Source organism: Leptopilina boulardi, unplaced genomic scaffold (genome assembly GCF_019393585.1).
Source record: "Leptopilina boulardi isolate dan_hultmark-lab unplaced genomic scaffold, ZJU_Lbou_2.1 LbouV2_125, whole genome shotgun sequence".
In the NCBI taxonomy this organism is placed as follows: domain Eukaryota; kingdom Metazoa; phylum Arthropoda; class Insecta; order Hymenoptera; family Figitidae; genus Leptopilina; species Leptopilina boulardi.
The window spans coordinates 499,870-512,726 of record NW_026137669.1 but is presented as its reverse complement, the minus strand read 5'-3'; the positions used below and the strand labels follow the sequence as shown (position 1 = coordinate 512,726).

General features: G+C 30.7%; 1 protein-coding gene across 2 annotated transcripts in view; it reads left to right on the top strand.

Annotated features, from left to right (window-relative positions):
• LOC127291145 (protein hairless) overlaps nt 1-12,857 on the top strand; it is a 115,511-nt gene that overhangs the window by 26,543 nt on the left and 76,111 nt on the right. The gene's annotated exons all lie outside the window — the stretch shown is intronic.

Sequence of the window (12,857 nt, the reverse complement as noted above, 5' to 3'; positions counted from 1 at the left end):
TTTATCTGAAGGGGTTAAATTTGGTACACATTATGATGTATTTTCGCGTGTAGATTAAAGGAAGAATATAGCGAACGTGATTGGAATTGATTATCATAGCTTTGTCAAGGAAAAACCATGAATTTTTACGAAAAATGACTATGTACCCCCCCCCCTTAGCCGCCACATCTTTTGACATAAAGAGCTTAAATTTGGCACACTTACGTATTTTTTCGTGAAAATGACAGGAAAAATATTTCGAACTTGATTCGGATCAATTTACATAGCGTTGTCAAGAAAAATCAAAAATTTCAAAAAAAAAATGGTTTAATCTCCCTAGCGCACACAATATTCAACCCAGACTGTTCATGTTTGCTGTATAAATGTATTTTTGCGTGGAAATTACAGCTTCAAGTTTATTATTTTCACGTATTTTTATGTGTAGAACAATTTTGTAAAATTTAAGAAAATTGTTCCTCTTCGTATCACTTATATTGTTTAACATACAATATATATTTTTTAAACATTTGTTATTATAGAAAAGGAGGAACAATTTTCTTTAATTTTTTTACAAAATTGTTTCTTTTTGCATCACTTACATTATTAGACATACAACACATATTTTTTAAACATTTGTTTTTATACCAAATAAGTTCGCTCCGAGTACGGAACTCTCGATTTCAGTGGCGAGTTACACTTGTCCGATTTTTTGTATTAAGGTATATCTCCGGCTCCAGTGGTGGTCGCAGTTCCTTGCGACTAGTTTATACTAATCAACAGCTCACTTCACTGTTGTGTTTTCTCTCTCTTTCTCAAGCGAGTAATATACTTCACTCTCTTGAAAAATCAATAAATAACCTAACTTTTCTACTTCAAAACGTTGTAATTCAAAAATTAACATGGATACCCCTACTAAAACTTTTTTCATCTTATTCTGTTAATTCCATTCTACAATATACTTGTTTTTAAAAAAATCTATCGATAACTTTTTAAATAATTCAATGAAATGTATGAGTTTTGCATGTTCAGATTAGGAATCCTATGTTAACTGGTGTAACTTTGAACCCAGATTTCTTAGTTTTTAGCATGGCAAGGGGTACTGGGTTTTTTTACCACTTATAAAGTATATAAAAAGGAACATTTTCCCAGAGTTTAAAAAAATTCTATCGAAAATCGATTTGCCGGAGAAATACCTTAAATAAAGTCTCCGAGCTAAGCTCCACCCACCGATGTTATGGTAGGCCTGAAAAAAAATAAAATTAGTCCCCCCCTCAAAAAAGCCAAGAACAAGAAAACGCAGAAACAATGTGTAAAAACAATATATACATAATATGCATAATTCTACCCGCCGGACCACTATCGAGTTTTCAAGTGGTCAATGCGGGAAGAATGTTGCCCTCCCTTTTTTACCTTTGCATTAATCCATTCTGACAGACCAGTGATGAACTAGTCAAGTGCAGAGGAATTGCTGCTGTCGTTTTTGCATTAATCTGTCCCGCCGGACCAATTTTACAATGGCCAAATGCAGGCAGATTTTGCCCTGACATGATTCTTCCCATCGGACCACTACCGAGTTTTTAAGTGGTCAATGCGGGGAGAATGTTGCCCTCTCTTTTTTCACTCTCGCATTAATCCATTCTGCCGGACCAGTGATGAACTGATCGAGTGCAGAGGGATTGTTGCTGTCGTTTTTGCATAAATCTGTCTTGCCGGACCATGTTTACGGGTGGTCTGTGCGAGACGATTGTTGCTTTTTGGTATTGCTCTCTCTCGTCTGACTCCTTGTGGGAGATCATATTGCGAGAGGAGCATTACCATGACCATTGCCGTGCCTCCTTTCTGTCAATTACAGACTTGGCAAACCTTTTAAAGTGGGGGTAACCTTGCAGACTCAAGAGGCTCTGCACCGAAGCTGGCCAGCTCACGTCTTCACCTATCCCGTCGCTCAGTGTTTGCCGCTTGGCAGCGAAATTCGGACATTCGGCTAGGACATGTATCATGGATTCCTCGGAGGCACCACACGAGCAGGCTGGCCCGTCACCGAGAATAAAACCCTAAAGTTTGGCGCCAAAGTCTCCGTGACCAGTCAGCATCTGCGATGTGTGGCATCCTGGAGAGATCCACTGGCATTTCAGGCGACACTAAATGTTAGGGATCAGCGTGTGCGTCACCCTTCAAACAGTATCGCCTGTCCAAGCCTCCTGCCACATGCGGAGGGTCTCCCTTCTCACCATACCCTTTGTCCTTCTGTTGACGTCCTCCGCGAGCACTGTAAGTTGTCCAAAAATCCCCGAGCAACAATTTTTAAGTATTTTTAAATCATATTTGCCATTTTTTGAAAAATCGTCCGCCATATTGACTCCGCCATTTTGGATTTTTAAAATCTAACTTTGTAATTGTAATCAGCGACCTTAAATACTAGTGTTTTAAAATTCTCGGTAAAATTGAAACCTGAGAATGTAAGAAAGAAAATTGCGGTAAATTACCGAAAAAAAGAGAATTTATGAGAATATTCATTTAAGTGATTGATAATTGCCTTTTTTAAATTTAAATATGTATTTTTATAGTATGTAAGTTATAAATAAACGACCGACATGTTATTAAATGAATAATTTGAACAATGAATATAATAGACTGTAAGGGTGCAGTCCCATGGAGCAGATTAGCAGAATAGATTTCAGCCAATCAAAAGTTAGTCTCTCGCGGCAAATTTTGCATTTCCGTTAGAGACTGTTTTTTTATTGGTCAACGTCTAATCTGCTAATCTGCTCCATGGGACTGCACCCTAATTTTCTCTGTGTTCTTACTGACAAGATGACAGTCGGGTATATATGCCTGCACTTTTATCATTGTCTAACACGTGCGTCGTCATGACAACATGTGTGTTAGACAAGGATAAAAGTGCAGGCATATAAATGTACCTGATTCAATATAATAATGTAATATTATATCAATATTAATATATTAATATATATATTATATATTGTAACAAAGATATTTTTCATTATAATAATAATTATACAGTCAGGAACATATGTCTGTACTTTTATCCTCGTCATACACGTTGTCATGACAACGCACGTGTCAGCAAAGGATAAAAGTACAAGTAAAAATTCTCATAAATTCTCAGAGAAAAAACGATCCGGTAATTTACCGGTAAATTACCGTAATCTTCTTTCTCTTCTTGACGTAATTTACTGTCTTTAGAACACTATTAAATACCATAGTATACACATTTGCACAAATTTTGGTCATTCAAAAATTTACTGACATTTTGGGCCCACTTATGAGATTTTGGCCTCGACTGTGAAGGGGTTAATTGATATTAAGAAAATGTTCAAAACATGTTGTTAATACTTGATATGTCAATATTGAATAGTCTAAATCCAATAAAATAAAGAAAACGAAAATTTACTGATTTTCTATGACATTTTTAGCATTCGGATAGTTAAAATTTTTTTTTTACTTTTTCATTCGTGTCTCGTGAGGATTACAGTCTACAGCAAAATTATAGCCAAATAACTAGGCTTTCCAAAAATACTACTTGTTTGCAGATACAAATTCAGGCTTGGTCGCTAGATTCGAAAACATCTTATCTAACTATTCATGCCCCATCCTTCCCTAATTGTAATGTGCTTATTTTTTTTAAATTATTTAGACTTGCTAAGGTAGCGTTAAATTTGAATTTTTTCAGTTATTTCGCTAAATTATGCCGGCATTAAATGTGTCAATAACGCATTAAAGAGCCTTGAAAAAGCCCTAAATGTAGACACATAGTACACCTTCCTACGAGTATTTCTTTATTGTGTGAACAAACTAAGATATGGTTAAATTTGAAATATTGCAATTATTTTGCGAAATTATATGTCGGCATACAATTTAGCATAAGAGAATTCAAGAGCCTTAAAAAAGCCCTAAATTTTGACCTATAGTAGACCTTCCTACGATTACTCCTTCGTTTTTTGGACAAACTGTTGTAATGTAAAAGATGAATATTTGCAAATATTTCACTAAATTATGCCAGCATTAAATTCGGCGATAAAGCATTGAAGAGCCTTAAAAGAGCCGTAAATTTTGACCTATAGTAGACCTTCCTACGAGTGTATCTTCCTTGCATGTGTAATTTTCGTGTAAATTAGGATTTTTAAAATCCATTAATATTTTTAAAACTTATAAACAATTTAAGTTGCAAAATTGTTGTCGAAAAATGAAAAAAGTCTGACAATCGTTTTTTATTCAATGAATATTTCTCATTCTAGTTTACACGATAGCCAAAATAGTACAGATTAAGAAAAATTTTGGTTTTTTCATTTTAGATTAAGTGTTCAAGAGAAAAAGTGTGACAAACTTTTAAAATGTACCACTTTCGGCAGTCATTTTTTATTATATTGTTTAGAAAAAAATTGTTTTCGACTCTTTAAAATGTATATTTTCTCATAAAAAAATTGTAACTAATAAATATTTTTTTTACTATAAAAAAAATCTTTGAAAAAAAACTCAAAATCACCTTAATCTCCCCTTAAAAAAAAGTTAAAAAGTACAACTTTTTAAATAAGTAATATAACGTTGTTTTATAGAGACGCTTGCTTTTCCCAAAACGGTCATGACGTCACGTCGAACGGACAAAATGTCAAATGGAAAGTTGTCGAACCAACAAAATATCGAATCGCAAATACTTCGAATAGACAAAATATCGAACAGACAAAATGTAGAAAAGCCAAGACGTTGAATGGACAAAATGTCGAAAAGCCAATACGTCGAATGGACAAAATGTCGAAAAGCCAACCCATTTTATAGACATTTAACATGAGAGTAACCTCACCTCATTAAAAAAATTCGACGTCTTGTCTTTTCGACATTTTGTCTGTTCGATATTTTGTCCGTTCGATAACTTGCCATTCCACATTTTGTCTGTTCGACGTCTTGACCGTTCGGGGAAAAGCAAATGTCTTGTTCTATAATAATACGTAAGTTAAATTGTATAATTTATTAAAATAAATAAAATTAAAGTAGAGTAGGGTGAAAAAGCCACTTTTTTACTTTTTAATATGTAAAATCGGTATTAAATTTTTTTTTCGAAATTCCAATTGGTTCTGAAAGTTTACTTCTTTATCTTCAAAATCCTGATCAGACAATCTTCGTATCTCATGAAAGGACAAAGTTATATGAGTTTTATCAGAGCCCTGTAAGTGCCTTTTTTACACCACCTGGTGGGGTGAAAAAGACATTTTGCGATTCGGGCAAAATATATTATCATTTTTTGTTTTTTCTTCATTTATATAACAAATAATGTTATTTTAATAAATTTTAAAGAATATTAATATTAAATCGAATGTAACAATAATATAAAATATAAGAGAAAATTTACTTGTTTTCGAGGTTAAAAGAAAGACGAGGTCACGAATACTAGAAAACAAATGAATATTACATACAATTGAGAGTGGCTTTTCTTATTTGGCTTTTTTACAAAAAGGTACAATAAATCTCAGAATTAAATCAATTTAAAAAATCTACATCACACACGTGTTAAGAATAGTTTTCTCATTATGTACAAAAGTTTAGTTTTATTTTTCATCCACTTAAACGAGCCGTAATATGTTTGGAAAGTTCAAGAAAATTTTGTGTCAAAAAGATCTCAAAACTAGATTTTACAATTAAAGCTATAATATTATAGATACAATGGTCAAACTAGAATCAAAAGTTGCGTATTACCTAATTTAATTTATATTCTAAATGCCTGATAAAACTATTCAATAGTTTTAATATAAAACCCAAATGGTTTTTTCCCCTTCGCTTATTTATTTATGATTGCGTTAAAAGAAAAAAATCGAAAATCGATGAATTCGGTTTTGAGAAAAGTAACTTTTTAGAATTAAATTTACTTTTTGATGTATTTTAGTTGCATTTGCTTTAATTTCAACTGTATATCTTAAAAGTTCAAGAAAAACTGAACAAATTTCATACAGTACATTTTTTTCCATTCGTCAATAATAACGGAAAAAAACGCGTAGCAAAAGTATAGTACTTAAGAAGACGTTAATTTTGAAAAATTCATAACATCCGTAATTTTTATTTAATGAAATTAAATAAACACGTATTTCATTATTTTTCATATAGAATTCGAAAAAAATTGTTCTAATTAAAACAAAATTTTGAATGAAAATGTCACGTGAAATGGTAAAATGTAAACATTATTTACATCAATCGATTTATTTTGATTCCAGGAATACAACTCTGACAAAATTTATTAAAAATTACAATTTGCGGTGTAAATGTTGATAAATCAATTCTAGTTTCACCAACATAACCGCCGCCACTTGAAATGCCGAGAAAAATTAATTATGTTGTGTCAATTATGATTAAAATATTCTTTGTCACTTATATGTATACTGTATACGAAAAGGCAGAGATTGTTGGGATAAAAGATATTACTGACGAATGGATTTTCTTATTGACAGAATGTATATATAACGAGTAAGATCATTTTTTTGTGAATTGATAGTAAAAAAATAAGATTTTTAAGTAAAAATTTTAGAATATAAATATTAAAATTTTAGAAATAAATATTTTTTATAAAGTCAATGTTAGATGATTTTTTATAATTTTTGAAATTACAAAAAATTAGTTTTGCTAAATATTTTTTTGTATTTTCTATAAATATTTCGTTGCAAATGAAAATTTTAAATTTATGTTTTTTTTCAAAAAATTTAATTAATTGATAATTAATAAATATTAAAAAATTATGTAATCAAAAAGAAAATTAAATTAAAAATTAAAATCAAATTGAGAATTTTTTAAAAAAGCAAACTATTTTTATATTGTTTACAGATAAAAAATATAACAATTTAATAATCAATAATAAAAACAAATTAATAATAATAAATTTATGAATAATAATAAAAATTATATTATAATTGAAACTTTTTTTTCTATAAATACCAAGTAGGAAATATACTGGTGCAGCACACAATGAACAGTATTTTTTTTTACTTTAAACTGATACTTAGTATATGACTTAATTAATGACGATGAATAAAAATATCCGTCGCGTTAACCATAAAATATTACGAAATCAAGAATTGTCAAAATTTTAGAGAAACAAAAGGAACAAAATACGACTAACTTCAAGTGTGGACAGACGGAATGAATGAATGAATACGGAAATTATTATAGTTAATTAATTATAGTTAATAATTAATTCTAGACAAAAATAAGCCCATATAACCCATTTTTAAAAATCTAAAATTGTCACGAATACAAAGCTTTCTGGAGAGGAGGGGAAGCAAAATTATTTGAATTAGCTTAATAAATGGTAATCGGGGGTTGTCGGGGTCGCTGATTACGTATCCGATGTCAGAATTCAAAAATTCAAAATGGCGGATCCAGTATTGCGGATGTATAATGACAAAAATATTGCATTTTCGTAAAAATGGGTATCTTAGGGTTTTTGGGGTCGTTGATTACAAATTCGAAGTCAGAATTCCAAAATTCAAAATGTGGGATCCGATATGCATGCATGTGAACTTAGCCCCCCACTTTTAAAAAATTAAATTTTTTTTAGAGTTCTGACTTTCTAAAGAATAGTTCTAGAGTTCCTGATAGGTTTTAAAAATAGTTCCGGCGATTAAGCTATAAAAATATCGAATTTTCATAATGGGGGGCTAACTTCACGCAGCCCCCCACTTCTTAAAAAATAAAATTTTTTTTAGAGTTCTGAATAGTTCTCACAGAGTTCTAGAGTTCTCTATACTTTTCAAAAATAGTTCTGCCCATATACAGTTAAAATTTTGTTTTTAAATTCAAAAAATTTTATAGTCACGAACAACACGAGTTCTAATGGGAGTTCTGTTTGCCCCCCATTGAGTACTACAAAAATCCCTGATAAAAGTTTTTTCTAAACTCAAAATTGAAAAAACTACAAAAATTTGAAAATTAAAAAAAAAATTATTTATTTAAAAATTGAGTTCCAAGAGTTCTGATGGGAGTTCTGTACGACACCTTTGGAGTTCCAAGAGTTCTGATAAGAATTCTGTTTACCCCTCACAGAGTTCTACAAAAAACATCAATAAATTGTTTTTCTAAACTCAAAATTAAAGAAACTACAGAACTTTAACGTTTAAAAAAAATTATTTCAGTTAAATTCAGTTCCAATAGTTCTGGTAACAGTTCTGTATGACACCTCTTGAGTTCTAAGAGTTCTGATGAAAGTTCTGTTCTAATGGGAGTTCTGTATGATACCTTTGGACTTCCAAGAGTTCTGATGAAAGTTCTGTTTGTCCCCCACTGAGTTCTACAAAAAACCTTAATACATTTTTTTTCTAAACACAAAATTAAAAAAACTACAGAACTTTAAAGTTTAAAAAAAATTATTTCACTTAAATTGAGTTCCAAGAGTTCTGATGGGAGTTCTGTATGACACCCTTGGAGTTCCAAGAGTTCTGATGAAAGTTCTGTTCTGATGGGAGTTCTGTATGACACCCTTGGAGTTCCAAGAGTTCTGATGAAAGTTCTGTTTGCCCCTCATTGAGTTCTACAAAAAACCTTAATACATTTTTTTTCTAAAATCAAAATTAAAAAAACTACAGAACTTTAAAGTTTAAAAAAAATTATTTGACTTAAATTAAGGTCCAAAAGTTCTGATGGGAGTTCTGTATGACACGTTTGGAGTTCCAAGTGTTCTGATGAAAGTTCTGTTTGCCCCCCATTGAGTTTAGAAAAAAATTGTATTAAGGTTTTTTGTAAAAATCAGTGAATGGCACACAGAATTCTCATCAGAACTGCTGGAATTCCATACGTGTCATATAGAACTCTCATCAGAACTCTTCGACCTTAAAATAAGTAAAATAATTTTTTTTCAAACTTTAAAGTTCTGTAGTTTCTTTAATTTTGAGTTTAGAAAAAAAATTTATTAGTATTTTTTGTAGAACTCTGTGGGGGGCAAACAGAACTTTCATCAGAACTCTTGGAACTCAATTTAGGGGTCATCCATAAAGCATGTGATACTTTAGGGGGTAGGGGGGAGGTCAGCAAAATATCAACCTCCATATTAATCGGTATTGGAAAAAGCATCACAAGGGGGAGTGGGGGGGTGTTAAAATTCTGAAAAAATGTATCACATACAGAACTCCCATTAGAACAGAACTTTCATCAGAACTCTTAGAACTCAAGAGGTGTCATACAGAACTCCCATCAGAACTCTTGGAACTCAATTTAAGTGAAATAATTTTTTTTAAACTTTAAGGTTCTGTAGTTTATTTAATTTTGAGTTTAGAAAAAAAATGTATTAAGGTTTTTTGTAGAACTCAGTGGGGGGCAAACAGAACTTTCATCAGAACTCTTGGAACTCCAAAGGTGTCATACAGAACTCCCATTAGAACAGAACTTTCATCAGAACTCTTAGAACTCAAGAGGTGTCATACAGAACTCTTACCAGAACTATTGGAACTGAATTTAACTGAAATAATTTTTTTTAACGTTAAAGTTCTGTAGTTTCTTTAATTTTGAGTTTAGAAAAACAATTTATTGATGTTTTTTGTAGAACTCTGTGAGGGGTAAACAGAACTCTTATCAGAACTCTTGGAACTCCAAAGGTGTCGTACAGAACTCCCATCAGAACTCTTGGAACTCAATTTTTTGAATTTAAAAACAAAATTTTAACTGTATATGGGCAGAACTATTTTTGAAAAGTATAGAGAACTCTAGAACTCTGTGAGAACTATTCAGAACTCTAAAAAAAATTTCATTTTTTAAGAAGTGGGGGGCTGCTTGAAGTTAGCCTCCCATTATGAAAATTCGATATTTTTATAGCTTAATCGCCGGAACTATTTCTAAAACCTATCAGGAACTCTAGAACTATTCTTTAGAAAGTCAGAACTCTAAAAAAAAATTTAAATTTTTAAAAGTGGGGGGCTAAGTTCACATGCATCCGATATGGTGGATGATTTTTTCAAAAAATTTATAAACTTTGGAAAAATTTGAGTGAACAACTTTTCATGGAACCAAAAACTCCAAAGTAATAATGTTTAATCAAAGGCAATCAATTTCTAAAAGCAGGCGGCCAGAGTGTATATACTTACTATTTTAAAAAATTGACATCGAATTCATTTTCAGCTACACCAAAAATCCCCCATTTTTTAATAAAATTAAGTGATTTTAAAAAAAATCGTTCACCTTGTTGGATCTGCCATTTTTAATTTTTCAGTCTTTCAAATTCTTTTCAAGATTTTATAATTTTATTAAAATTTTATCAAGTTCTGTCTACGAATTCTAGTAATAAAACCAATTCAAGTTCCAGTTTTGAGGGACTCTTCTTCAATCGCCTCAGCCCAAAAAGTGATAGGTTTGGGGTTGGCTTAATACTTTGGTCAATTGTTGCCCTATATGAAAGTAATAAATCCATAAAATATTAACTCATTAAAAAAAATTGTAGAAAGTAGAGGGGGTTGAAGTTTTGGGTAACATTGTAATTTTCAAATTCATATAACTATGACAAAAGTCAATAGATTTTAATTTATGTATAGTGGATTTTAAAGCATTTTTCATGTACTCTTCAATAGTGTACACGAAATTTAAGAAAAAAATTTTCACCTCTTATTTTTCAAAATCAACCTTTATTTTTCGATTTTTACCCCTTCGGATATTTAAAAAAAAAATTTATTTTCATTGGAAAGCTGAGGTTAACAAAATTTTTTTGAGAAACATAATATGAAAGCTGGCGATTTACTAGCGCAATCGACGCAATGGTGAGAACCTATCGTGGTTCGCACTTATATGATTCCTATTTACTTCAGTAATACCTTTGTGCATTATACAGGGATATATAGTATTATACGTATTTATATTTACTTTCTTATCAATTTTGGCCTTCATTTAATTTGGTTCTGAGAAATTAATAAGTTCAAAAATGTGGTTGAATGACCGTAAATATAAATATTTAGATAGTAATCGCCCACATTACGTAAGTTTTGTGACAAAAGAAAGAATGGCTATTGTCTAAATTTAAAGAGACTTTATTTTTCAAGTTTACTTATTTGATGCAATGAATACGTGCTAACTATATCAACTGATATAATTGTTATTATACAATAGAATAATTTAAATTAAAGTGGTATTTAAATTTAGGACTTCGGTATACATTTAAAAAAAATATTTATTTTATTTTTAGAAAATATGTTGCTTGTTTACCAAACTAAAGGAATCTCTCCAATAATTGTTCGGTTGATCAGCTGTTTATTTTCTTATTCACTTCTACTTTCATAGATAAATAAATGTCATCTGTCGTTTCGAAGTTGAATATTTTTACTTTATAAAAAGAAATATTAATTAATAAAAGAAATTTAATAAATAATAAAATGATAAATTACTAAAATTAATCATATGATATAGCTAATAATTATTTAACCCTTGTGTTCACACCCGGGTACCCGGGTATCCACGACGATACATTTTTGCATATAACTCGAGTAAAAATAAAAATATCGCTTCGACGCTCCGAATCGTCGTTATTTAACATAAGTAAAAGCAAATGACATATTTATTATTTTTCTCTTTTATAAATAAATAAAATAAATAATTATAAAAAAAACACAGTGGATTGAAATTGAAAAGTAACGTTCAAAATTACATAGAGCCAACAATTCCTAACCGATTTTAAAATTTCTTTTTGGAAACTAACCCTTACCAAATTTCTAAAAAATTGATTGTTCTTGATTTTAAATTTTCATTTAGCATAATTATTTACATTGTTATAAACAAATAAATTTTCCGTACGAATTTTTAAAAATCGTTTGGATTTTAATGAAATTTATTACTCGGGGGTTTTTGGGGTCGCTGATTACGAATCCGACGTCAGTTTTTCAAAATAGGTGCATTATTAATTTGTAATAAACAAATTATATAAACAAATTGTTAAATGAGACAAAGACTTTGAAGGATTTTAATGAAACTTCTCACTCAGGGGTTTTTGGGGTCGCTGATTATGAATCCGATGTCAGTTTTTCAAAATTCAAAATAGCGAATTCAATATGGCGTGCATTTCAAATATCGAACGCAATTTTCCTTGAAACTAGTTACTCGGAGGGTTTTGGTGTCGCTGATTACGCATCTAGTCATAGTTTCCAAATTGAAAATGTCGGATCCAATATAGTAGACGAATATTTTAAAAATTGATGAACTTCGTTTCAATTTTGTTACTCAGGGATTTTCAGGGTCGCTAATTTCTAATCTGAAGTCAGATTGTTTTTTCTGAATTCATCTCGCGACACCTTCTCCATAATATGCAACTACACGATTGTTTACGGCGAAACTAAGAATAAGCCTCCAGTGAACTTACAGTCTTCAATTACGGTGCCGTAAACATATAATTCTTACTGCAAGCTTATTTCAAACATACAAATGAGCTAAACAAAAATCTGATTTAAGTTTCCTAATCAGAAACACCGAAAATCCATGAGTAACAACATTGAAGCGAATCTGACAATTTTTTAAAAATTCGTTAGCCATATTGGATCAGACATTTTGAATTTTAAAAATCTGAATTCAGATTCGTAATTGGCGACCCCAAAATCCCCGAGTGAGAAGTTTCATTAAAATTCATTAAAGTCTTTGCCTAAATTAACAATTTGTTTATATAATTTGTTTATAACAAATTAATAAAGGACTTATTTTGAAGAAAAGACGTCGGATTTGTCATCAGCGAGTATAAAAACCCCCGAGTGAGAAGTTTCATTAAAATTTATCAAGGTTATTGCTTAAATTGACAATTTATTTATATATTTGTTTATAACAATTTTAATATTTCGAATTTTGAAAAACTGACGTCGGATTCGTAATCAGCGACCCTGAAAACCCCCGAGTAAGCATTTTCAGTCAGATCTGAG